Genomic DNA, 22,988 nt, shown 5'->3' with positions numbered 1-22,988 from the left:
CTAGTGACAACCAGAGGATACATGACAATGGGTAGGTGGCCAGTGTTTGATGGAGCATCGTGCTGTGCTGTGGGGTCTTGCTCTGTGGGAGTGTGTTGGTTCCTTTCCAGTTGTACAGTAGATCAATAAAAGGCAGGTGTGCCTGGGCTCAGAAATACAAAGAAATATCTTAAAGCACTGTTTTCCTCTCGAAGAAAAAACCATGGGGCACTGTACCTCTTGTTTCTGAAATACTCCCCACCCCATAGAAGCCTCTCTAAAGCTTTTTGGCAGCAAAGAAAACCTTTCTAGAGTGCAAAAATTGATTTGCATTTGTTGTCTTCTGTGCACTGATTGAAATCCTGAAGGCTGATTTTGGTCCTCACTCTGTTTCTTCTCTTGGCAGTAGTATCCATGATATGTAAGATGCTTTCCACAGGCTTTCCTCGGCCCTGTACAAGGTGGTTAATGATCAGTGGGGTTCAGCACAGAGAGGAGCACAAAGCTGAGCTGTGTGGATCCAGCTATGAACATCACTAGCTGACAGTGAAAGGCTTAGGTATAAGCACTGCTTAAGAGGAGAATATGGTTCCTGGCTAAGTAGGAGATGGGAAGGAGGAGTGTCTGCCTTTCATGCAAGCAAAATCCTGTCTCTGGTAATAGGCAGGGGCTCCTGTCTTACATCTCCAGCTGCATTCTCATCTGAGCAGAGGCTGTGAGACCCTGCTACTCGCAGAGCTTCCCCATGTAGCAGAGACTCACAACTTCTGCTGACCTCAGAACCCAGCAGGAGCTGAGATGAAGCAGCTCCAGCCCTTCACAGTGATGAGATGCCACCAAGCAGCTGATCTCGCAGATGCAAGTGACTGCAGGTGAGCCAGAGCCTGCTCTGTGCAGATTGCCTGCAGGATCTTCACAGGAACGTTGGCAAGGAAGAGGAGGTTGCCAAGCTGATTTCAGTGATGTGTTCCTGCTGGGGGTTAAGCATCTGCCTCCCCCCTTTGCTCAGCACAAACTGAGAGAGTAAAAAATCCAGTATAGACACTGTGTTAATCTTTCTCTTCACCCCCCAGTTTAACATATGCAGAGAAACACAGGACTGAGCTTAGAAGGAATAACAAAAGGGATGTGTTGGTTTAGTGCAAGCCACGGAATAGCTTGGACCAGCTCTGTGATTTAACAAGAGGGCTCCAGGTCTGGCTGTGTGTTGCAGCAGTGAACAGGAGCTGTCCTCTGGCTGGCAGCTGGCAGAAGGATGACGTGAGGGGCTCTCTGAGGACAGTTTGCAGTAGCAGATAACTCAGTGGCTGGAATGATGCAAGTTGACAGGGATCAGCTACAAACCCACCCCAGGGCGTTTCTGTGCCCCCAGCACTGCCCTGCAGCCGGGGGTAACACAGCCCACATGGGGTCCTGCCTGGCAGGGGAGGCACTGCCATAGGGAGGGCACAGAGCAAACTCAGCCAGCAAATGAGCCAAGAGGGGAAAAGGAGGTGTGAGGAGATGTTGGAAGGCTGCAGGGAGAGGATGGGGTTGGTAGGGAGTTCTACCTGTGTCTAGGGCTCAGCTTTACATTTGCAAGGTGGTTAAAGGCCTGGGGGTGAGTAGGAGGAAAGCCCCACCAGCAAAAGTTGTGGAGTGTGTAGGGTCTGCTCTGAGCTCCTGAAATTTCTGGGATTCAGCTGTCATTTAAAGCTGCACGAACTGGCATAGCTCTTACTGTGTTTGTACTCTGTACTTAGATGATCTTGAGCCAGGTTTTGGGATCTGAACATCCATATCCACCTAGATACAGGGCATTCCTCTGTCTTCTAGTGATTGTTCTCAGCAGCCCAGTTGCACCACTCTTACTTGAAGCAATATCCAGTTTCACATGCCAGACAGTAGATGTTGATGAATTTGTTCCTCTACTTTTTCCACAGTTATCTCTCCTAAAACAAAGGTTCTCTTGTCTTGCACTACCTGCACTGTAGCTGTTTCTTCTCTATCCTGAACTACCCCAAACTTGGAGTTAGTTCAAACTCAGCACCATGTTTATGAGGGGTGGGAGAGGTGAGTCTTGATTACCTTGAGGAAGCACAAAAAGAGTACTGGGAAAAGAAAACTTCAGGTAATGTTCCTCTTCTCGGGCTGATCCATCCATATGCCCTAGAGTGGCATGTGGCCAAAAGGAGTTGGTGAGAAGCAGAGACAGATGGCAACATGTGCTCTGGAAGGAGCACAGGGTTTGACACCCAGTCAGAGAAACTAAGCCAGAGCCTAAACACTCACAATTCTTTTGGTGTAGTTGACATTGCCTGATTCGTTATGCAGATATCAAGATTCAGGCTGGCCTCTATTCCAAGGATTAATTTTAGTTTCCTCTTTATTTTGAATCTGGCCTTCTGCCATATAGTGCTGTTCCTTCTGACCTCCAAAGGAGTGAGTAGGTTTATTCACAGTGGACAAATAGCCTGGAGGAGCCAAGTGGTGTAGATCTTCCCAGGTGGCTTTGAAAATTTAAAGAGTCTTCCAGCCAAAACTCAGATCTTGTCCCTTTTATTTCACAGATCTTCCCCTGGCTCCTTCTGGACCTACAGCCTGGGCTGAGGAATTGATGTACCAGTGGAGATGTGTTTGCTGGAGAAATTGTTCCTGAGATGTGGTTTCCTGAGGGACACAACACATTCCACTCCTGGGAGAGTGATGGGCACATCTCAGGTGAGAGGTTCAGGACTTAACAAACCTCCCCGAGCTTGGCAGGAGGAAGTGTGAGCAGTGAGGAAGGATTGCTGCCAGCTTTGTTCAGAGTTCACTCATGCTGTCCTCAGATTCTGAGGGCTTGGGAGTTCAAGGGAGAAAACAAAAGTAAAAATAAAGTGAGAAACAGCTAGAGAAAGAGAGCAAAATGTTTTTAAAGCTCTGCAACATCAACTCACGAGCGCTGAGTCTGCAGGGCACAATCCAGTGTAAACTGTCTTTGGGAGGATAGCTCACTTATGCTTAATAATTAAAGGAATGATCCTTTCCTGCTTGCTGCACTGAAGATTAGTGAGGTTTTATCTCTGCCCTGCTAACAGTGCCAGTGACATGTTCATAATGCTGTAACACATTTCTCTGCACATAGAGCAGAGAAAAGGGCTCGTGGCAATGGGCCAGAACCACTTAGATTGTTTTACCAGGGGCACACCAGAGACCAGGGAACCCCAGCAAGGAGATGCTGCTTCCAGTCAGTAGCACCCCATGTTGTGACATTCCTCACACTGTTGTCCCCCCCCACGCTACTTCAGATGACACAAAAAATCACTGTTATCTTTAGATATAAAAATCAGTTTAACTGAGGTCAGGGTCAGACTGCTGTCAGTGTTTTCAGATATATGTTTCAACTTAGTTTTGTCATCCTGTGAGCTGGAAAATTGCAGCTCTGGGTGAGATGAAGTCAGGATTATAAACTTTTATTTGTGAGTATGAAACAAAATCTGGTTTGCTCAGATCCAGGTAATGTTGGGGTTTTTTTCCCCCTCTTCTTTATAGTGTAGTCCTGCTTCTCTGTGCTGGTTTTAAATAATTCTGTTTTGCAAAACAGGAAGGCTTGAGAAATTTCAGAAATAATGCAGGAAAAAGCAGGCTTTCATGCTGCTGATGTCTGTGGGATTCTGCAGCATCCTGGTGTGATGTGTGGGTGTGTGTGTCCATGTGCTTTTCTTGTCCTCGCCTGCATACACACACCCGTTCTCTGTATGAATTGATTATGTTACCCAAATACCTCCTAGGGAACTCTCTCTCTTTCTGGGGCTCTGGTACAATTTGTTCTTGAAATTACTCTAGGAATTGTCCAATCCTGTGTTAAACACCCCCACGCTGACACAGATACAGATTGAAAGCTGATAGGCATTAAAATGAAGTGGTGTTTAGGCGATTGTTTTTCTGCTCTCAGAATATTTTCTCTTCATAGTTCCTTTCTCAGGAGTGATGCAAATCCTGTCTTGAGCCAGGAGGAAGAACTGGATGACCCCACATGAGGTCACTTAAAACCTGTGAATCTGTAATTTTAAACACAATAAAAACAGAGCTGTCCCAGCAGAGGCCAGGTCACCTCTCCTCAGTTCCACACCTCAGACACAGCCACTCCCAGCTTGTGGCACAGGTGCCAGGGCTGGTTATCAGAGATAACACAGTGTGTGCACCATCCCAGAGGAACTAAACAGGGACAGCTGGCCCTGAGTGATGGGACTGCTGGACATCAGGGGATGCAGAAACCGAGGAGACAGAGTGGAGAAGCTCCTCAAAAGAGAACAGTTTTTCTTGTTGGCACAGGGAGAGGTGTAAAGACAAGGCTGTGCAGAGGTGTGAACTTGTGGACTCTCAGTTCTCCATGCCTATCACCATTTCAAGTACTGCTTCCTCATCTCCTGGGGCAGGACACCTGCTGACTGTTAACCTTTCAATAACATATTGCTCACCTTGGTGTGTTAACTTCTTACCCAGTGTATTATTTCTGGTTTATGGAATTAATGCCTTTCCAAAACTGTCAGAGTCTCTTCTCCAGCTCAAAACACTTGCATTTAGCCTTTGCTCTCCTGATAGCATAGCAAATGTGTTGCATTCAGCAGTGCCAACCCGTGCATGCTGAACACGACCCAAATGCTAGTTAAAGGTGGCAGCATCTCCCAGGGGAGGCACTGAGTGCACCCAGGCACAAACCCTGCTTTTGTGCCTTAACTCTGCAGCCAGAGCAGTGCTGATGCATCTAGCATGGAGCAAATATTAGCCATTGGGCATTCCTCCCCAAATGTCTTCTCTTGTACATAGAGAAAATCAGCCCATATTTATCGGATTTGGGCATAAATGCAGTGGGTGGTATGTGGGGAGAATCTCTCAGGATGTCTTCTGTCCTCAAGCTCTCTGAAATACACATTTAGTTGATGTCCTCACCTAAGGAAGATGTTCCAGATTTCTCACTTATTAGATTTCTGGCATTTTGTATCATTGTTTTGGTTCTCATAGTTCTTTGCACAAATGGCACCTACTCTGTTTTCTGTCCTTCTGTCTGACTTGTTCTGTTCCTTGTTGTGTCCTCTTTGTGAGGATACATGATTTCCATGGCTTTGTCCTCAAAGAAGCATCAGCCAAAGCTGTTTGTGCTTCTGCACTTGTTTGCTTCCCTCTGCTCTCCAGTGTAAAAGCCTGCTTGCAACTTTCCTGGTTTTAAATGCCCTTAATACTATTGGGCAGTGCATCAGAGAGATCTGTCCCTCTGGCATGGGCTTCCTCTCTTCCAGAAGTGTCCTCAGTTCCTGACAAATCTGCTCTTTCAACCTTCTTCTCAGCCAGGTATTAAACCTTGGCTTCTTTTCCTCTCTTTCTAATCCTGCTTGGATTTACTGGGAGTGTTTTCAGAGAATACTCGTTGTCTCCAGTTTCCTTTCCCAGAGCCTAAATTTTGCTTCCAGAATCTCTTTTCTTTTCTTTTTTTTTTTTTTCCTGCTTCTGTATATAATTTGTGCCAAAATGGATTAAGCCTTTCCCTGAAAAAGGCTTTTCCTCCTGAAAACCAGTTCCTACTCCCATGGGATCTGCTGCCTTGGCAGTCAGTCCCCATGTCATCCTCCCTGGAGTCACAGCCCCACCTGCCTATCTGCTGATGGTAGGAATCAGCTTCAAGCCTGGATTAAGGTTTCACAGAGGTGCCTCCTGTGTGACTGTGCAAAGAGCCCAGGTTTCAACTGTGTGTTCTTCCTTGGTATTCCTGTCCTGGCTTTCATGTTTGCTCAATATTCTGCATTTTAGTTAAACCTGGACAGCTCAATGCTTAAGTCTCGTTCTTGAGTGCTGGCCTGACTGATTTGAAACCAGAATCAAGATTTGGAAAGATGTCCTGATTGCTTTTGTCAGAAGGCCTTGGGTTAATGGGCCATCCACTGTGTATTCTGACTTCCAGCACTCCTGGAGCAGTAGCTCTTACTTGGTTGTTCTACCAGCAGAAGCCTCCAGCAGATGGGCACTAGGATGTCATGAACAGGCTCCAGCTTACAAACACCTGGGAAGTGTCACAGCCTCACACCACCAGCTCCGTGGCTGATGCCTCACATCTCCTGTGTAGCAGGATGTGCAGCTGAGCTGTGAACTGAGCATGTGGGTGTATCCAAGGCACTCACACATTCTGGTAGTCACTGGTTTGCTACATGATTTTCCAGGTGTGTACTGTTGTAGAGTTTCTGGCAATGTCCCACTGGGATGCATGGACTGTTAATTTTTATAAGGAGCTGACCTGTAGTCAGACATACCTAAATCAGAAGAGCCTCTTAATCTAAACTCCAAGGTAGAATTTATGGTCTTCTCCAGTTTGCACTCACTTCAAGGTCTTCAAGATCCTCTATTTTATGTGACAAATCTATGTCAGTTGCAACTGCAGTTTTTTACATTTTTCTTCCTTTTTTATCTGCATTCTGTTCCCTTCCTCCAAGCTGCAGACTATGTATGGAGTCCCTGGCAAAGTCCTACCAGCCTTGAAGGCTCATTTGAATTCAGCAAACCCCATTGTCCTGCTGAGTGTTCTATCAAAGTGCCAACTCCACTGTATTAACCCAGGAGCAGGGAAAACTGCAGCTCAGTCAATCCTTGGGCCACAACAGGTTTGTTTTATTTAATGAAGTTTGAGTCATTTTATGGCAGAACTGGGCTGCAGTTCCAGCTGAGCCCTTTGGAGTCTGCACATTCCTCTCTGCTGCTCACCTCTGGGGTGTGCAGCCAAAAATGTAAATTAATGAAGACAAAGAGGAGAGGTGTTCCTGACACAGTTATTCTTCTCTCTTGTTAGGGCACTGATGCTCAGGCAGTACTGGGAGAAGCTGCAATATTATCACTTCACTCATCAGACTGAGATTAGATTTTTTTCTTGGGGAGATCTGTGGCGAGAAGCTGTTGACCAGCTCAACATTTTCTAGAATTTCTGTCTCTCAATAAAATCACCCTTTCCTGCAGTGCTTTGGTATGAAATACTGTAAATTTTCTCATAAGATTTTTTTTTCCTCTAGATGTATCTAAAACATCAAAGGTATCTTGCTGGAAAAATAAGCCAGTGGGTCAAAACTGGGAAGGTGCACAATGGGCATGTGCCTGTGATGATATGGCTCAAGCTCATTTCTTTTTTAACTTTGCCATCCTTCTCTGTCTCATGTAATCATAAATAAGTTAAGTACTTTGCAATCTGTGGAATGTGTTTTTTCACATGACCACCATCTGGGCTGCTATTTCTCTGCCCTGTTGTACCTCTCTGTTGTTTGGGTTACTGATAGTTGTCTGTCTGGTACTGTTTGATTTTCGCTTCCTCCCTTGGTCCTCAACAAGTTACAACTAGACACTTTCCCTAATTTTATCCTCGAGGTTTACACTTCTCTTAGCCCTAACAAATGTATCTGTTTGTTCTACAGTTTATTCCTGTCAATACACTGCAACTTTTAACAAGTGAGTGTTTGTCTGCAGGAGGGGATATCAGTTAGGAATAACTCTCGATTATCACTCCATGGAAGCTCCTTTGCCTTTTGGAAATGGATGCAGAATATTTGCACTGTTATTCCAGAATCTGTGTCTTGTCATGGAGCCTTCAGACATCCTTGATTTTTCTGTATCCTGTTTGAACTCAGTGCCCTGTATTGAACAAGCCTTAATTTCAGCCTTTATCAAACCTGCTTTCTCTTTCAACTGAGATTTTTTCCAGGTGCAGTGGTACCTGAGTTATGGTGGAGATCCATCTGTCAGACTGGCTGTGTGTTAAGTGCTTGCTGAAGTTGATGGAAACTGCTCCAAGGCTCCAGGGACAATTGGGCCAGTCCCTGAGAAGACTGAACCAAACAATATATTCCCAGGCTGCCACTTCCTTAACCCTTCTTCTATGCTATTCCTCATCCCTGTAGTTATCAGAATGTCTTTTTTTTTTTTTTCTTGAGCAGTGGGTTCATATTCTGGCTTTTATAATTCTAAGATGAGAACAGGTAATTTTGAACACTGAGTCACTCTCTCATGCCCAGCTACAAAATTTCTTCCCCCCAGCTGAGCACAGGGAGTTCTGAATCTACCTGCAGGCCTTGGGTCTTGGTTTGGTTGTGTGTCAGTGCAATGTGCTGCTCCACTTGGCTTGTTCTGCTCATGGGTAATTTGATAAGTGATAATCATGGCCTGCAAGGAATGCCAGCCCTGATGTTCATGCCATTCCAGCTCATGTCTTCATTCTGTCTGGAAAAGCCACCGTGTCAGCTGTTAGTGGACTTTCTGGCCTTCCCTGCTTAAAATAGGCATTGTCCCTTCAACTCTTTTGTGTAGGTGACAGGCATCAGGCAAGGTTTTAAAATTAAATGTTTTTTGTTTATGTATTAAATCTTAGGCAATGTTCTCTTCATTCCATGGTCTGGGGGAAGAGATGTGTATCACAGGCTGTTGGTCTGTGGAAGATGGAAGGCTGCCCATGAAATAAGTGTGGTGTGAGATGTGCTTGTGGATGTGGGTAAAAGAGAGACAAGGGAATACCTAAAAGCACAGAGCAATCAGGAATGCCAAAGAAGCATCTGTAAACCCTGACTTCACTCCAGCAGTGAAAATCTGCATTACCTCTGTCCCTCATCTGTGTCAAAATACCTGCATTCATTTTCATTACAAGGAAAACTGAAGTTGTAAGATTCCATAATCACAGTAATAGCCAGTTTGGCAACATCCTGACCACCGATCTCCAGCTCTTTCCTCTTCTCCTGTGAGCTTTTGGTTCCTCTCTACCCCACCTTTATACAAAATCTTCCCATTCAGATTTGCCTTTTGCATTTACTTGCACCTCACTTGTAACTTCTTTAACTTTTGCTAGTCCGGACTATTGCTTTTAGGGAAGGGATTTGAACCTTGTGGGGCTGGAGAGGTGAAGTCTTACTGCACATCACTGAGAGGTGGACATGGAGATCCTGTGCTAGACTTGCTTCAGGAATGATTGATAGAAGGTGCCTGACAAATGATGTTCACTCCCAGCATTTGTTACCGTGCAGTGATTCAATGACCTTCACATCTTGAGTAGGCTTGCTTTGATTTGACTGTGCTCAGTGCTCATCCAGGCTCAAAGGGAAAGCCAGGCTTAAGAGATGCCATGGGTCTGTCCCCTCCTGGCAGTCTGCTAGAGCTCCTGGGTTTCCAGATTGGAGTTAAAAAGACATAGAATTAAGTAGCTTTTGGAGGATGGTGCTGAACCCCTGCTGTTGAACAGCAGGCCTCTTTAGTTGCTTACAGACACCTGGGCTCTGTAGGAAATAGATCCAAACCTGTGTGCTCAGTTCTCTGTTTTGCCTTTCCACACTAACATTCTTCAGGGTTTTAAAAATTCATTAGAACTTCTGTGTGCCAATTGGTAAGAGAAGCAGATTGCTCTCAGAAGTGGGGAAGCAGAAGATGTAGGAAGGAGTGTTCAAGGCCAGGTTGGATGGGGATTTGAGCACCCTGATCTAGTGGAAGATGTCCCTGCCTGGAATTAGATGATCTTTAAGGTACCTTCCAACCCAAACCAGTCTATTTTTCTATGATTAAGGTCGACAGCTTCAGATTTTTGAGTACTTTTCCAGCATCTTGCTGTGGTACCACGTGCAGCACAGCTGGAACAGCCTCTGGAAGTTGTGTCGTCAACTGATTTAAATAAACAGGGCTCCAGTAAGGTCAGCGGGAAGATCCCAGTGTAGCCAGCTGGGAAGCTGGTCACAGCCCTGGGACTCTGCCTAATCCGCGCGGCTCTCGGCAACACTAGAGGTCACTCTGTGACCAGGGATGGAGCCTGCCGGCGTTTGGGGGCCTTGGGAAGGTCAGCGGCTGCTAATCCGTATAAATTGCTGAACTACAAGCAAAATTTGTAGCTCATTATGAAGCACTTTGATGCGGCATTGCTTCTACCCCAACTTCAGATGCCAATTTCCTACGGGGAAAACCCCCCTCCCTTCAGGGGCGTGTTCCTGCCAGCACCCGGAACAGGGACGGCGTTTTAGGCACAGTTTGGGGACATTTCTGCCGGTCTGGGCAGGGTCCTCCACGGCACCTTTCCGAGTGGATGTACCTGCCTCCCTCCTCTCCCCAGCAAGGCTGTCAGCTTCTTATCAGCAGCGTCAGGAATTCATTTAGCTGATGCTGCCTACCAAGCCTGGGGGTAAAGATGGATTTAACACAGTCACTAGACAGCTGTGTGCTAAACTCACTGGCTGTGGAACCTATAACGAAAGGATTTAATTTTATTCCCTAATAATCCCTTTTCTCTCAAACAGGTCAGACTAGAGAGGCTGCTGCTACTGCTGGAGCTTTCAGCCTCGCTGGCGGTGTTGTTATTGGTTTCAGGGCTGGTCAGTCAGGCAAGACATCTGTCTCATCTTGGGGAAAAGTTTTCCTTTTAGTATTATTTTATTGGGGCACTCAAAAAAGAAGGCATCTCTGCTTTGCTCTTCCCTGAAATACCTCTGTAGAAGTTATTCTGAGTGAAGGATTTCAGTGATTTTTTTTCCTCCTACCCCTAAAGAGACCAGTGATTTTGGGTCAGGTGAACCTATTTGGAAGTTGGTTGTGTAGTTAGCAATTAATTCTGGTTGAAAAATAAAGAATTAAGAGAAAATTAACAATAATGTTAACATTTTCTGTTGCAAAATATGCCTCATTTTGACTGGTAAATAAAGCCTGTTCTCACCCTTCCCCCAGTCTCCCAAAGGATCAAAGGTGAAACACCTGATATGAGACTGAACAAAACATTTACTTGACCTAAAGCATTTTTGTGGAGTTTATTTTTTCACTTTGGCCATAAATGGCAAAGCTGGTTTATTTGCACAGCTTTATTTGCAAGCCTTCTCTTAGCTCCTGTGGAGGCCAGGTGCCTGCTGGCAGGGGAGGGAATATGCCCCACATCCCTTTTTCTCCATGGAACCATGCCATTAATGACCCAATTTTGCTGGAGATTTCTAATGCTCTTACAAGGGTTTTATGGCATGAGGAGGCTTTGCACTTCCCCCATTAGGGCAGGTACCTGGTTGTTGCTGGATTCCATAGTAGTGCAAACATCTGACAAATCTAGTCAGAAATAATTGGGATAACAGGGACTCCTTAGTCTTCGTTCACTCGAGGGTCACAGGACGTCAGATTTGACTTTGCTATTGAAGTCAGCTAATGTACTGGAAATGCCTTCATTTTCTCCCTCTGGAGGCAGGGGTTCAAATCTGCCATAAATTACAAGTGACACAGGTTCAGTAGTCTTAATTAAATCCCACGAGGTTATTTTTGTGTGTCAACACTCCCCTTCTCCTCCCTTCTGCACCGTTTGGAGCAGCCGAAGGGCAAGGAGGACTCCAGCACTGTGGGTGGAAGTTCTGGGTGCAGGGTTCCAGTGCTGGAGTTGGGTACACCCAGACCCTCAGCCTGCCTGGTATCAATCTCCATTGAGCTTGTGATGTAGTGGATATTCTTCGTACATTTAAAGCATTCAATTCTGTGCAGGATCGTTATTCCTTGTAGGGAGATAACTGGCTATAGAGGATTTCTGTTATCCACAGCATCTCTCCAGCCTGGGATTCATTGATTTCCGATCTGCTTTGTAAAGGTGCAGAATAGGGGTGATCAATGCTACAGTGCTGATGTGAATAAAGTGTGTCCCCTAATCTGCATTATCAACAGCCCACTTCTGATATCCTGAGCTGACCTGGTCATGACTGTCTCCTACACAGATAAATACACTGGCTTTTGCTAACATGCCTTGAAAGCCTTTGGAATAGGAACAAATCAGATCCAGTGCAGCTTTTCCAGGGAGTGGCTAGGCTGATTCAAACCTCTTCTAAGCTAATGCTTTTGTAAAGGCACTATATGTTGCTAACATTTCTCTTAGCTTGGATTTAAATTAAAACCTTTGATTGGTCTCCTGATTCTCCCAGCAGAGTGTTTAAAAAAAGAAAAAAGGAAAAAGAAAGCTAGAAAAAAAAACCCAAGCCCCAAAACATGCCATTTAGAGAAGAACTGTTTAGAGAGCAGGTTTTTATTTAATAAACAGTGATCAATTGAATTGATTAACCATGAACACATTACAGCAGAGTTTGTTGTTGCTGCTGCTGCTAATTGCAGTTCACGTGCATGAGAATATTAAATGGCTGTTTGCAGGATCATTTTCATGCTCTTTTCATTTAACAGAATGGAGAAAACAACAACTGTTGACAGTGATTTTGGTTAGGACTCGAGTGCTGCAGACTGTGCCCTCAGGATGCTTGTGCAATAACTCTATCAATTGTGGCCATTTACTCTGCACTTCCAGACATTTCTGCAAACCTTGCAGCTGTTTTTTTACTAATTTGCTTGGTAATTAGATCTTATCATGCTGGCTCCATGGCTTTACATAAACTGTAAGCATTTGGAGCTGCCATGTGAGACATTTTAGAGTTGTCTGTGTTGGTTTGTGTTGCTCTGCAAAGACCGAGGTGCTCTCAAAATACAGGACAGACAGGGAAGCAGTTGTAACAAATGAGTTCCTGCTGATTTAAGGTTTCCACAGAGGATAAGAGTTTCTTCACTTAAATTAACAACTGGAAACCAAGCACTATGGATAGGTTCTTCCTGCTGGATGCTGAGCACAAACTAGGTTCTCTGCTCCTGCCCTCTCTTTTCCCCTTCAGTACACATCTTTGTTTTCAGTAGGAGTTGGAGGCTTCTGTAAAATTATTTTACCATTTTAGATATCTCACTGATGTTAAGGAGAGGAATATCACGGTCCTGTGAGCTCGGGGTCAGGAGCTGGTTTCAGTCATGCCCAAATAATGTGAATGGAAAGACAGTGAGCCCTTTTGTGGCAGCAAGACAGCTTGCAATGGCTTTATGCAGTGGTATGTGTAGTACTATTTGGGAACTGTGGATCTAGGTGCCACTGCTGATGGAATGGCCTTCTGGTGGTTCTGTGCTGTGCTAGGGAGAGGCAGAAGATGGTTTAGTTTCAGGGTTACTGAAACCCTTGTTTCATGTCTGTAAGTCATCTGGTTTTCTGTTTTGTCCTCTCTGTGCTTTGCACTTTCCACTGGGAGGACAAGCCAGGTTTCAGAGAAGTGTCTTTGCTCTTAGAACCTGTAACATCAGTGAAGGTCTCATAAATGGGAACATTGCAAGGTTTGCATCTCTAAGAGTTCCACCTAGTCAGGGATGAAACCCAAAGAGTTTGAATGTAACAGGTGTCAGAGTAACATGTAACTCTTAAGCTTTTTTTTTTTTTTTTGCGTTTAAACAAATCATTAAAAATTTTGCAAGACAATCTCATGAAGGATACAGGAATATTATGGGAAGAGGCAGCTTTTCCAGATGGGCTTTGGTGCTTGTGTTTGTCAGGTGATACAGGCAGATGTCACCATTAAAGTACTTTTGCCACTTGTAAAAGTAGTGGTAGTAATGCAAGAGCTGTGAAGGTCTAAGAGGTATGTGAGGCGATATCTATAGGGAGAAGGGACACATTTTATTGGGTAACTGATATAGTTGGGAAAAAAACATGAGCTTTTGAGGACAGGAGTCCTGCTTTCTGCAAGTTTTCTGGAGTTCTGGAAAGACACAGCTCGAGGGATATACAGATCTTTCAAAATTTACCTTTGATAGCACAGTGAGACTTTCAAAAGGGTTCTGTGGTTTTGGGCAGTTTTTTGAAGCAAAACTCCTGTAACCAGTCCTTAAATTGGTGCTTTAAAATTGATGCTCTGTTGAAGCTGATCTCTGAAGACTAAGATCTCTTTGAGGCAAGATGGGGGATGCCTTTGGGATCCCTAGAGCTGATCCTTCAGGGGAAGTTTTCCCTGATTCCCTGCTAGCCAGGAAGGATACTAGTAAAAATGGCAGAGGTGTTCCATTAGAAAAGTTCTCCTCCAGAACTTCATAAAAGCTGCTATGACATGTTTTATATGCTATTGTCATCTCTGTGAAATCCTGGCTATAACTTAGTTTGTACTTGTGCCAAAGATGATATTATGGGCCCTTGGGTGACTTCACTGAATTTACACTATGAAGTGTAATAATTTCAGAAACAGACAAATTTGGACCCAGTGAATATGCTCTGCATACAGTTGTGTTACAGACCTTGGCATTTGCCAGCAGCCCATCCAGTAATGCACACCCAGTGTTTGTGCATCCCCTTCAGGCCCAGTGCAGTAGAAATCTAAATGTTTTTGCCACCCTAGATAAATGCAGTAGCTGGAAAAATGAGTGTATACGTATATATAGCTCTAGGTCTATCAGATATTTGAAATTTCTTTCAGTAATAAACCCTTGGGAGAAGTTTCACTTCAGTGTCAAGCTTTGATCCAAGTGAATATACCAACTTTAAAAAAGTTTAGTTTGAAGTCTTTAAATTAGTATTATATACCTCACAAATAAATCCTCCAAGTCACTAATGGCTGATGTGCTCATAAATTTCGGGGATGGTGGTGAAGCAGACACCGCAGGTAGATGGATTTCAGGACACCTAAATGGTGACAGCAGCATATGCCATTGGGATTTTAATAATAGCAGCAATAATAATAACAATAATATCTATTTTAACATACATATAATTTAAATAAGTGGGTTCAAATGTTTGGGGCGTATCTGTTCTGCAGAACACAGAGATAGTTATCCTGGCTCTGGACAAATGATGATATGGGCAGACCTGCTTGACAAATTAATTACCCCAGGACGTAAATGCTTTAATTGAGAGGTAACACTGTGCTAATACAGGACAAGGGCATCTCTGTGTTGTGGAGATATCTTGGGTCGTTTGAAGGGGCCTGGGACTTTAATATATGGCAGAACACTTCCCTGTGGATGTGGTTTTAGGCTCCAAGCCTGGCACTTTAATCAGCCACACATCTCCCCTTTGCTGCACAGTAGCTGTGGTGGTGGGGAGGGTGCTCGTTTCTCTATTCTGTGGGAACAAGTGGAGGGAGAATTTACTCCTCAGGTTCTGAAAGCTCTGTGTGAACTTCAATATGACGGTGCCAATTTTAATCAAAGAAATGTACTGTGGATGTCACCTGCATTTTTATCCAGTTCTCTTTGACAGAAATAGAATTCAGAGTTCTGCTAGCAACAGAAAGGGCAGAAAATCCCACTCCTAGGCTCGTTCAGCCTGCTGTTATTCTGCTACCATAATTACCTCTAAACATAATTATGGCCAAGACAAATGACATTTTTAGCTTTGGTCTTTAAAGACAAGAGTTAATTTCAGGCTTTGACCAGAACTATGTTAATTAGCCTCTACTCACTCCCTTTGTATGGAATTACATCACCCAGGACTTAGCATAGGTTGCCTTTCCTGTATCTTTGAGTAATGAAAGGACACGGCATGGCAACCAAATCAAGGGCTGCTGCATTAACAAGGCCACTTTTCTGCCCATTTATCATCTATTAAAGGTGCACTAGTTTGTAAAGTAACACCACCTTCAGCAGGGCCGCCACGAACAGCTCCTCATTTATTTTCTGCATGGTTTAAGTTGGAGTTAGACCCACCTTGTAGCTCAGAGGTGACAGCCAGTAAGAAAAAGTACACTAATTGAGACATCTCAAGGGAGAAATAGAAGAAAACTGAAAAGGTAATTAGAATGAGAGGGTTTCAAGCTGGGTAAGTAAAATCGAATGGAGGTGCATATTAGGGGCTGTTACAGATGGGAAAGAAAGTACTTGGAGAATAAAAAAAGAAAAATGAATATTAGAGAACAGAGCACCCTTTTCACACTTGAAGAATGGAGGAGAGAGATAAAAAATAATGTAACAGTGGAGATACAGGCTGGGGAAAAAAAAAGCTCCAGAAGTATGAAGGACATATTTAAATGTAAGAGAGAAAGAATGGGAAAAATAATAGAGCAGATCAATTACTAGAGCTGTAGCCAAGGAAGGAGAAACTGTCAAATGAATATTTCTAGAGCTGTGGAAAAGTGTCCTTCCTTTGTGGGGGATGTAGCATGTGTTTGGTCTGTGTGGGAGGGGTTTCTTTTGGGGGTAACTCAGTATTTGAATTTGCTGCAGTGTCAGTATCCCAAATGGAGCACTGTAGTGAATGCCTGCCTGGGCAGAATTGGGTTAATTAGATGTTGTTTGACAGAGTTTATAGCTAATGCCAGACCTTCTTCTGGTGGTTGAAGTTTTAGCCCCTCAGTGATTTTCCCTGTGTGTCTCTTTTGCTTTGGTGTCCACACTTAGGGACATGTTAAGGTCCAATCTCAATTTTTCCCATTTTAAACCTTCCCTTACCTGCTGGAAAAGAGTCACCCAGGTTATCCCCAGGTCATTTCCACCCCACACACACAGAAGCTGAAGTCTCAGAACATTCCCTCAGGGAGATGCACACCCAAACCAAAGCAGCCACATGAAGAGAAACACTTTTTTGGTTAACAGTGAAAGATGGCCATTGCTTTCCAATGTGGTCACAGATAGTTAGGCAGGATTTCTCCTTTTGCCTCTTCTGGAGGCAGGAGGCTGGAATCATCTTCGTTGGTAGGTGGAGAAGTTGGAGCATCACTTCCTCTGGCTGCAAGGCAGGGCTCCTGGAATGGTTTGGGTTGGAAGTGACGTAAAGATCATCTCCTGGTTCCAACGCCCTGCCATGGGCAGGGACACCTTCCACTATCCCAGGTTGCTCCAAGCCCTGTCCATCCTGGCCTTGGACACTTCCAGGGATGGGGCAGCCACAGCTTTTGTGGGCAACCTGTGCCAGGGCCTCCCCACCCTCACAGGGAAGAATAGCTTCCCAGTATCCAATCTAAATCCACACTCTTTCAGTTTGAAGGAATCTAAATCTTTCCCCTTTCAGGGAGGTTCAAGGGAAATCAGTAGAGTTCTGTGTCTGGTTGTCTTGGTGGGACTGGGCCAGCAGCGTTTGTCCTCATTAGAACTTGTTTGTACAGTGCAGGGCCAGGAGTTGAACTCGATGATCCTTGTGGATCCCTTCCAGCTCTGGATATTCTATGATTCATATAACGCTGTTTGTAGCTACTAAGTTGTATCCTTGAAATTAATATCCACTTGCTGTGGAAATGGAATTTTCTGAGCCAAGTACAGTATTTGTGGTTTTAATTGATAGTCTCATTAGAGCATTTTTCTTATGCATTTTTCTTTTATAAGCTTCACTGATAAAATTGTCAGAAAAGCGTTTGTTGCTTTATAAAAGTTATACTGGATTCTGCTGAAGATTTCAAGAACTTCAGAGCTGTTAATAACACTGGCATTTTTTATCCACTGAAAATTTTTGAGCACTTGATCAAAACCTCTTTTCATGTTTCCATTTTAATTTTTTTGTATTTAAGAAAATCTTCCTAGAAACTATAAAAATTTTAATTACATTTCAGAGCTTGACTCTGTTTGTCCTGAGAAATAACTAAGGGCACTTGAAAATTTGCTTAACTGAAAGAAGAAAAAACACACTGAAACTTTAAAAAAGTAAAACCCTCAGACATTTCAAAGAGCAAGTGTATCAGAAATTTAAAATAAAACAGAAAACCAGCTGATGAAGTTAGATGTACCCTGGCTATTTCCCATTATTATAAAAGCCATTTGTAGGGCAGTCAGGATTGAGTGTTTGGTACTAGGTGCTGTCTGAAGAAAGAAAGAAAGAAAAAGGTAGAATCTTTGCCCCAGATTAATTACTTTAGTTATGGAAATCCTCTGACGATGTTCTCAGGATAACAAATAAATGTGTTCTTTTATTTTGGAAGACATAGCCAGCCTTCTCCGGAAGGAAACGGTGGCAAGTTCAGTGGAAAACGACAGTGCTCTTAGTCCCAGAGTTTCAAAGATCACAAACTCCCTCTAAGGACTTAAAAAACAAAGAAAATCCTGTGACAGAGAATATTCTTCTCCATTCATCATTTGAAGCCCGGCCTCTAAAAGTGTTAAGAACAAGTTATTTTCAATATGAGTTAGCCCCAGGGGATTTGATAAAAGGCGCTTTTCTTTTCCAGCTGGCTAATCAAAAGTGGTCTGCAGAAGGCCTCAGTGACTTGGATGGCAGTTCTGAGACTCCCCCAGCCTCAGCAAACTTTTCTGATCCAAGAACAAAAAAAACCAAAGATGTGTCACAGGCCTGACTGGATATGGGAGCTGGGAAGACAGAGCTCATTCATCAAGAAGCCTGGAAGTCTCTCAGGGAAAGGTGGAAAACAAATTAGTATCTCGTCTTGAAGCTCCTATAGGTTGTCCAGGACTGAACTGTTCCAAGTAAGGAAAACAACTTTCATTTCTGGGAGACATCTGCCTTGCTTCCACTCTGTTACACAGAGCTTTCTCAAAAAGAGAGGTAGTCAGGACTTAGAGTCTGCCTTTCTTAGGCAGATCCTATTTTTCCAGTGCTAATGAGCATTTACCAGAGCCTCCTTCTGAGATTGGTGTTGAAGATTTGGGACTTGCGAAGTTGGCTTTCCTTTCCTGGAAGGAAACGCAGACCCCTTTTGTCACACCCCTTAAAAAATGTCCTGTTCTATTCCTTGTGGACATCTCCTCCTGGCACCAGCTGGTGATCCACTTACGAGCGAGAAGATGGATAGCTCTGAGGAAAAGCCAGCAGGCACAAATGACTCGTTTCCAAATAAAGGAGTCCTGAATGTAGAAATTGTTTTCTCTCATGTCAACAATTTTGTTATTTGCTTCCTTATGCTGCTCGGGGGTCGCCCCTTAGGCACTGTCCAGTCAGTGCATGGGATTCATTTGAACATACTTTCATTTTCTCCAGTATTGGCCCATGCAGCCATACACTAATACCTCTGTAGATGCCATAGACATATATATATATACACACATTCAAATTAGCTGTTCTGTTGATAATGATCAATTAATGTGATTCCATTTTCAGTAATTGTTGCTTGGTTACACTCACAAAAAATCTGAATTGGAGCAACATGTGTCAGAGTAGACCCAAAGTATTTCAAGGTTCACTTATAGTCCAATTTACATTTAATAATCAGGCAGTTGCTAAATGAACTTCACTGTTCTCAGAGCAGAATCTGCCTGGCAGGGACTGTGACCCTGTCACCAGCCTGTCCCTGGTAACATTCGCTTTCCGTGGAAGCTGTGAGCCACGTTCCTCGAAAGCACCTCCTTTTTCCATCTGTCTCTTGTTATCTGTGTTTCTGCTAAGAAATTCCATCAATTATTTCCTAGTACTTGAGTTCTGCTTTTTATTTGGGTTTTATTTCTTATGTACAGTAGTGCATGGTGTGTATATAAAATATGTATCTATGTTTATATATTTATTTCCTCCATGCCGTGATATTATTGTCTCTGTCCACGTCCAGATCTAGACAGAAAAATGAGATGAACAAATGGAAACCAGTGTCATTAAATGTCCCCAAAAGCTTCACTCAAATGTTCTAAGCAGGTGGAGAGAACAGATAACATGTGCCCTCCCTGACTTCACTGCTGGAGGGGGACACAGGCAATAGAGTTGGATGTCCTTCAGCAGATAATCTTGTGATTTCTCATTGCATCAAAAAACCTGTCTGGTTTTTGAATATCTGCTTGCCCTTTTGAAAAGTTTATCTTAAACATCATCATTAATTGGGCTTTATAGTCCAATAATAATTACTAATACTGGGCACCACTGCCTGTCAGCCTGTTTATTCCCAGATACTTGTCTGCCTTAGCGGTTCTGTCTTGCTCCTTTTTCTTTTTTTTTTCTCCTTCTAAGCAGTGGGAAAAACACCTGAATAATTCAGCAAGAACCTTTTACATTATGAAAAATATAATCAGCTGGCAGTGCTGAGATATCTTATTTCTACAGGATGCTAACTCAAGTATTACAAGTGACTGCAGGATTAATGCCAGAACGCTGAAGGTGTGGATACACACTGTCCTCTTTGTTCAAGGCAGTCTCAGCCTGTGTGGAGGGCTGAGAGAAGACTGTGTATTCCTCACCGTGCCTACCTAGTGCCACTTAATAATTTAAATCCATTAATCACTTAAGATGAACACTTAGTGTTGCTTGACTCACCACCACCAAGTGGAGGGTTTATCCAGGTTAAATAAAAGATCTTAAAATTTTGTCGTCTTGCAAGGGCCACAGCTTTCATTGTAGGAGGCTTTAGTTTTTATTGGGGAGTGGTGGGGGTGTTACTATGCCAAAAGTGCTTAAGTAAACAATAATATCCATACATCACAAGTAGATGTCTGAGAATATTAGCTGTTTATTTCTCTGACATACTCTGAGGAGTCTATGGGGGGCTCTTGCAGGAGTCAGGACCTCAATGTAATATACAAGCTTTGATTCTGATATTTCCCTTGATAACCGTGCTCTACCATATTGGGGTCGGAAGTCAGCAAAGGTTCATTAGCTGTTGTAATGCTCACTGTCACCAGTAATAAGTACAAAGGACTTGCTTTAAAAGCTGGCTTATAAAACTTTAAGGAAACTTGGATTGCTTAAGTGAACTTCCAAGGCTCTTCAGGGGCCAAGTGCACTTTGGTTGTCTACTTATATTAATTTCACAGAGTTTAAAGGGTCAAGCAATGCAGTTGGTGATGCTTATTAATTTATGAAACACAGAACCTTGCACTATCTCGCTTTGACCACTTTCCCTCTCCTTTTAGAAAATTTAATATACATTAAAGCTTGCTAGACAGGGGCACCCTAAAGGATTAAGCCCAAAGTTCACAGCTGGACTAAAAGGTTCAAAGACGTTGTGTCCGCAACACTGATTTGATTCCAAGTGATGTTCAAACAACGGAACCAAATTGTGGATGTTTGAATGTGTAAGGAAACAGCAATTAGAGGAATACCACGGAACAGCAAAGGATTAGGATTTATTTTCCTTAAAGTTGTAAAACTGATTACGGCCTTATTCTTTCTTTCATGGGGGGATGTGTTTGATCGCATCAGCTTTTGGGGTCACTGGTTGTCAAGAACATATTTTGGTGTTACAACACAGCTTGCCAAGCTCTAGGGGTTCATACAGACCCAGTAACTTTACAGAATATATTTGATTGTTGTGGCCATGTGAACTGAGTTCTGGGTAGGAAAATATTAACCAGAAGGGGAAAAGAGAGGAAAAGGGACTGAAGAAACACAGTTAGGATTTAGAAACCTGACATAATCGTATTCAGAGGTATTCCTGCATTCTGTTTACTTACTTTTGAATTGCTTTGGTGTCTTGTCCAGGGGAGATAATTCCAGAAGTCATTCACACCCGGGCTGCAAATTCGATACTGCATTCAGGTGACAAAGGGAACGTGATTGCAGAGCTACTCAGAAAATTGGAAATCAAATTGGCTGTGATGGTTGGTCTATGTGGTCTTCTTTTGGAATCAGCAAGAGGGAGAAGAGAATGAAGGACAGGAAAATGAAGTGTGTCCTGCTGTATGGAAGACAAGTTTATGTAGCCAGAGTTTGTAAAGGGGGAAGCAAATTTCACGTTATGCCAGCTCTGATTCCTGAGGCCTCAGGGAACGCTCACCTTGAGGAATGAGTTGTACTTCACTGGAAATTTGCTGTTGCAAAGAGAGATCCTAAAGCCTGTCCCAGTGGTGAAGACTGTTTATATTGCAGCTGGGCCCCAACAGCCTCAGAGAAGGTTGTGGTGCATCACATGCTGGGAGAAAGTCTGTGACTGGAGAGAATTTATAGCTTTCCTGAGTGAAAAAGAACAAAAATGTGTGTGTGGGGAACAAAGCAGCCGGGAAGAATTTTGTGTGATCCATGGCACTATGTTTCCATCCAGAGAACAGAACTCACATGTCCAGGACTTCAGCAGCCTTACCCTTGCATTTTAAACCCTTTAAACAGAGAGAACAATGCAGAAAATCCCAGAGGACACATGAGAAAGGGGGTTGTACCTAATCCTTTTATAATTTCTTTGCATTTACTTGCTAACAAAATATATTTTTCTTTAGAATGACCTCTGAGATTTTATACTATGGGGTATTTGGTTTAAAATGTACTGTAACCTTCTTTTTTTTTAAAATTGATCAGATCAGCCTTGAACACTCAAAGAAAAATCTGCCTGCTCTGAATATTGCCTGAGGATTTAGAAAGGTCTTTCTTGGAAACAGAAGAACAAGATGAAACAATTATCTGTAAAGCATGGTAAGAAAGAAAAAGAATAAAGGAATGAGTTATGTTTGACTTGTCTTCTTCCAAGAGATGATTTTTTTCTGGTTTTTAGAGTAGACTTTAGATGTGGGAGATTTCCACTGTCTTGCTAGAACGAGTTTCAAAACATGGGCAGTTTTCCTCCTGCTCTGCTAACTTGTAAACCAAAAAAAAAGTCTTTGTTTTGGCAATTTGATTTGCAGTCAGACTGTATTATTTATTTGCTGCTTCAGTTGTAGGAGAAACTTTTGTAATGACAGGTGTCAGTCAAACAAATGTTTGTTTTCCACCTGAGCAGAAGCAACCCTAAAATTTCAACTGTGTTATTAATAAACAAGGAGCCAACGGATGTGGGAGCAATGGAAACCCTCTGATCACTTACTCTGGAAGGGCTGATTGTCAGCCACACCTCGGTGGCATCTGCTTGCAGATATAATGAAGAAAGATTATCATTGCTGTAAGTGACTGCAGTGACTCTGGTCAGCGAATAATAAAGACATTGTCTTAGTGATCAGCCCTGCCTCCCAGGTGCTAACACTGTTAAGTGATATCTCAGTGGGATTTTGGGTCCTCATTTATGTAACTGCAATAGAAAACCAGACATACATAATTTCTTGCCATTCCCTGCACTTCTAAACTGAAAACTCAGTCATGACCAAAGTCAGCTTATTTCTGCATTGATGACTTAAAGAAGAAGCGGTGAAACACCTTTAAAGCAAAGACCTTGGTTTAGTATTGATAGATCAATGTAAAATGTTGGCTGTATATGAGTTTTCTCCAGAGCCTCCTTTGGATCCTGGTGGGGTGGAGGAAGAGTGAGCCATTAGCTGTGTCCTGTGGAAATGTGGAAATAAAATATTCTTTTGGTATTCCAGCTCTTCCTGGGGTGCTGGCTGCTCTTGGGAATTGTACAGAATCCTTCTGTGTCTGTCCTTACTCCCCTTGATTTGTAGCTTCAACTGTG

At 43.2% G+C, this 22,988-nt stretch overlaps 1 long non-coding RNA gene across 2 annotated transcripts in view; it reads left to right on the top strand.

Moving 5' to 3' along the window:
* The window catches only part of LOC113970124, a 60,231-nt gene extending 38,213 nt beyond the window's left edge, over positions 1-22,018 (top strand). Inside the window, exons 5-6 of one of the 2 annotated variants that reach the window (XR_003535049.1) lie at positions 2,529-2,679; positions 21,905-22,018. This is a non-coding gene — a long non-coding RNA (uncharacterized LOC113970124). Of the gene's footprint in view, positions 1-2,528; positions 2,680-17,906; positions 18,498-21,904 lie in introns of those variants that run through there. The other variant, XR_003535048.1, reaches the window with a different exon arrangement.
* The last annotated feature ends 970 nt before the right edge of the window (positions 22,019-22,988 follow it).

This window comes from Neopelma chrysocephalum, unplaced genomic scaffold (genome assembly GCF_003984885.1).
Source record: "Neopelma chrysocephalum unplaced genomic scaffold, ASM398488v2 Primary Assembly neopelma1_75, whole genome shotgun sequence".
Lineage (NCBI taxonomy): Eukaryota > Metazoa > Chordata > Aves > Passeriformes > Pipridae > Neopelma > Neopelma chrysocephalum.
This window is presented reverse-complemented; position numbering and strand designations above follow the sequence as displayed.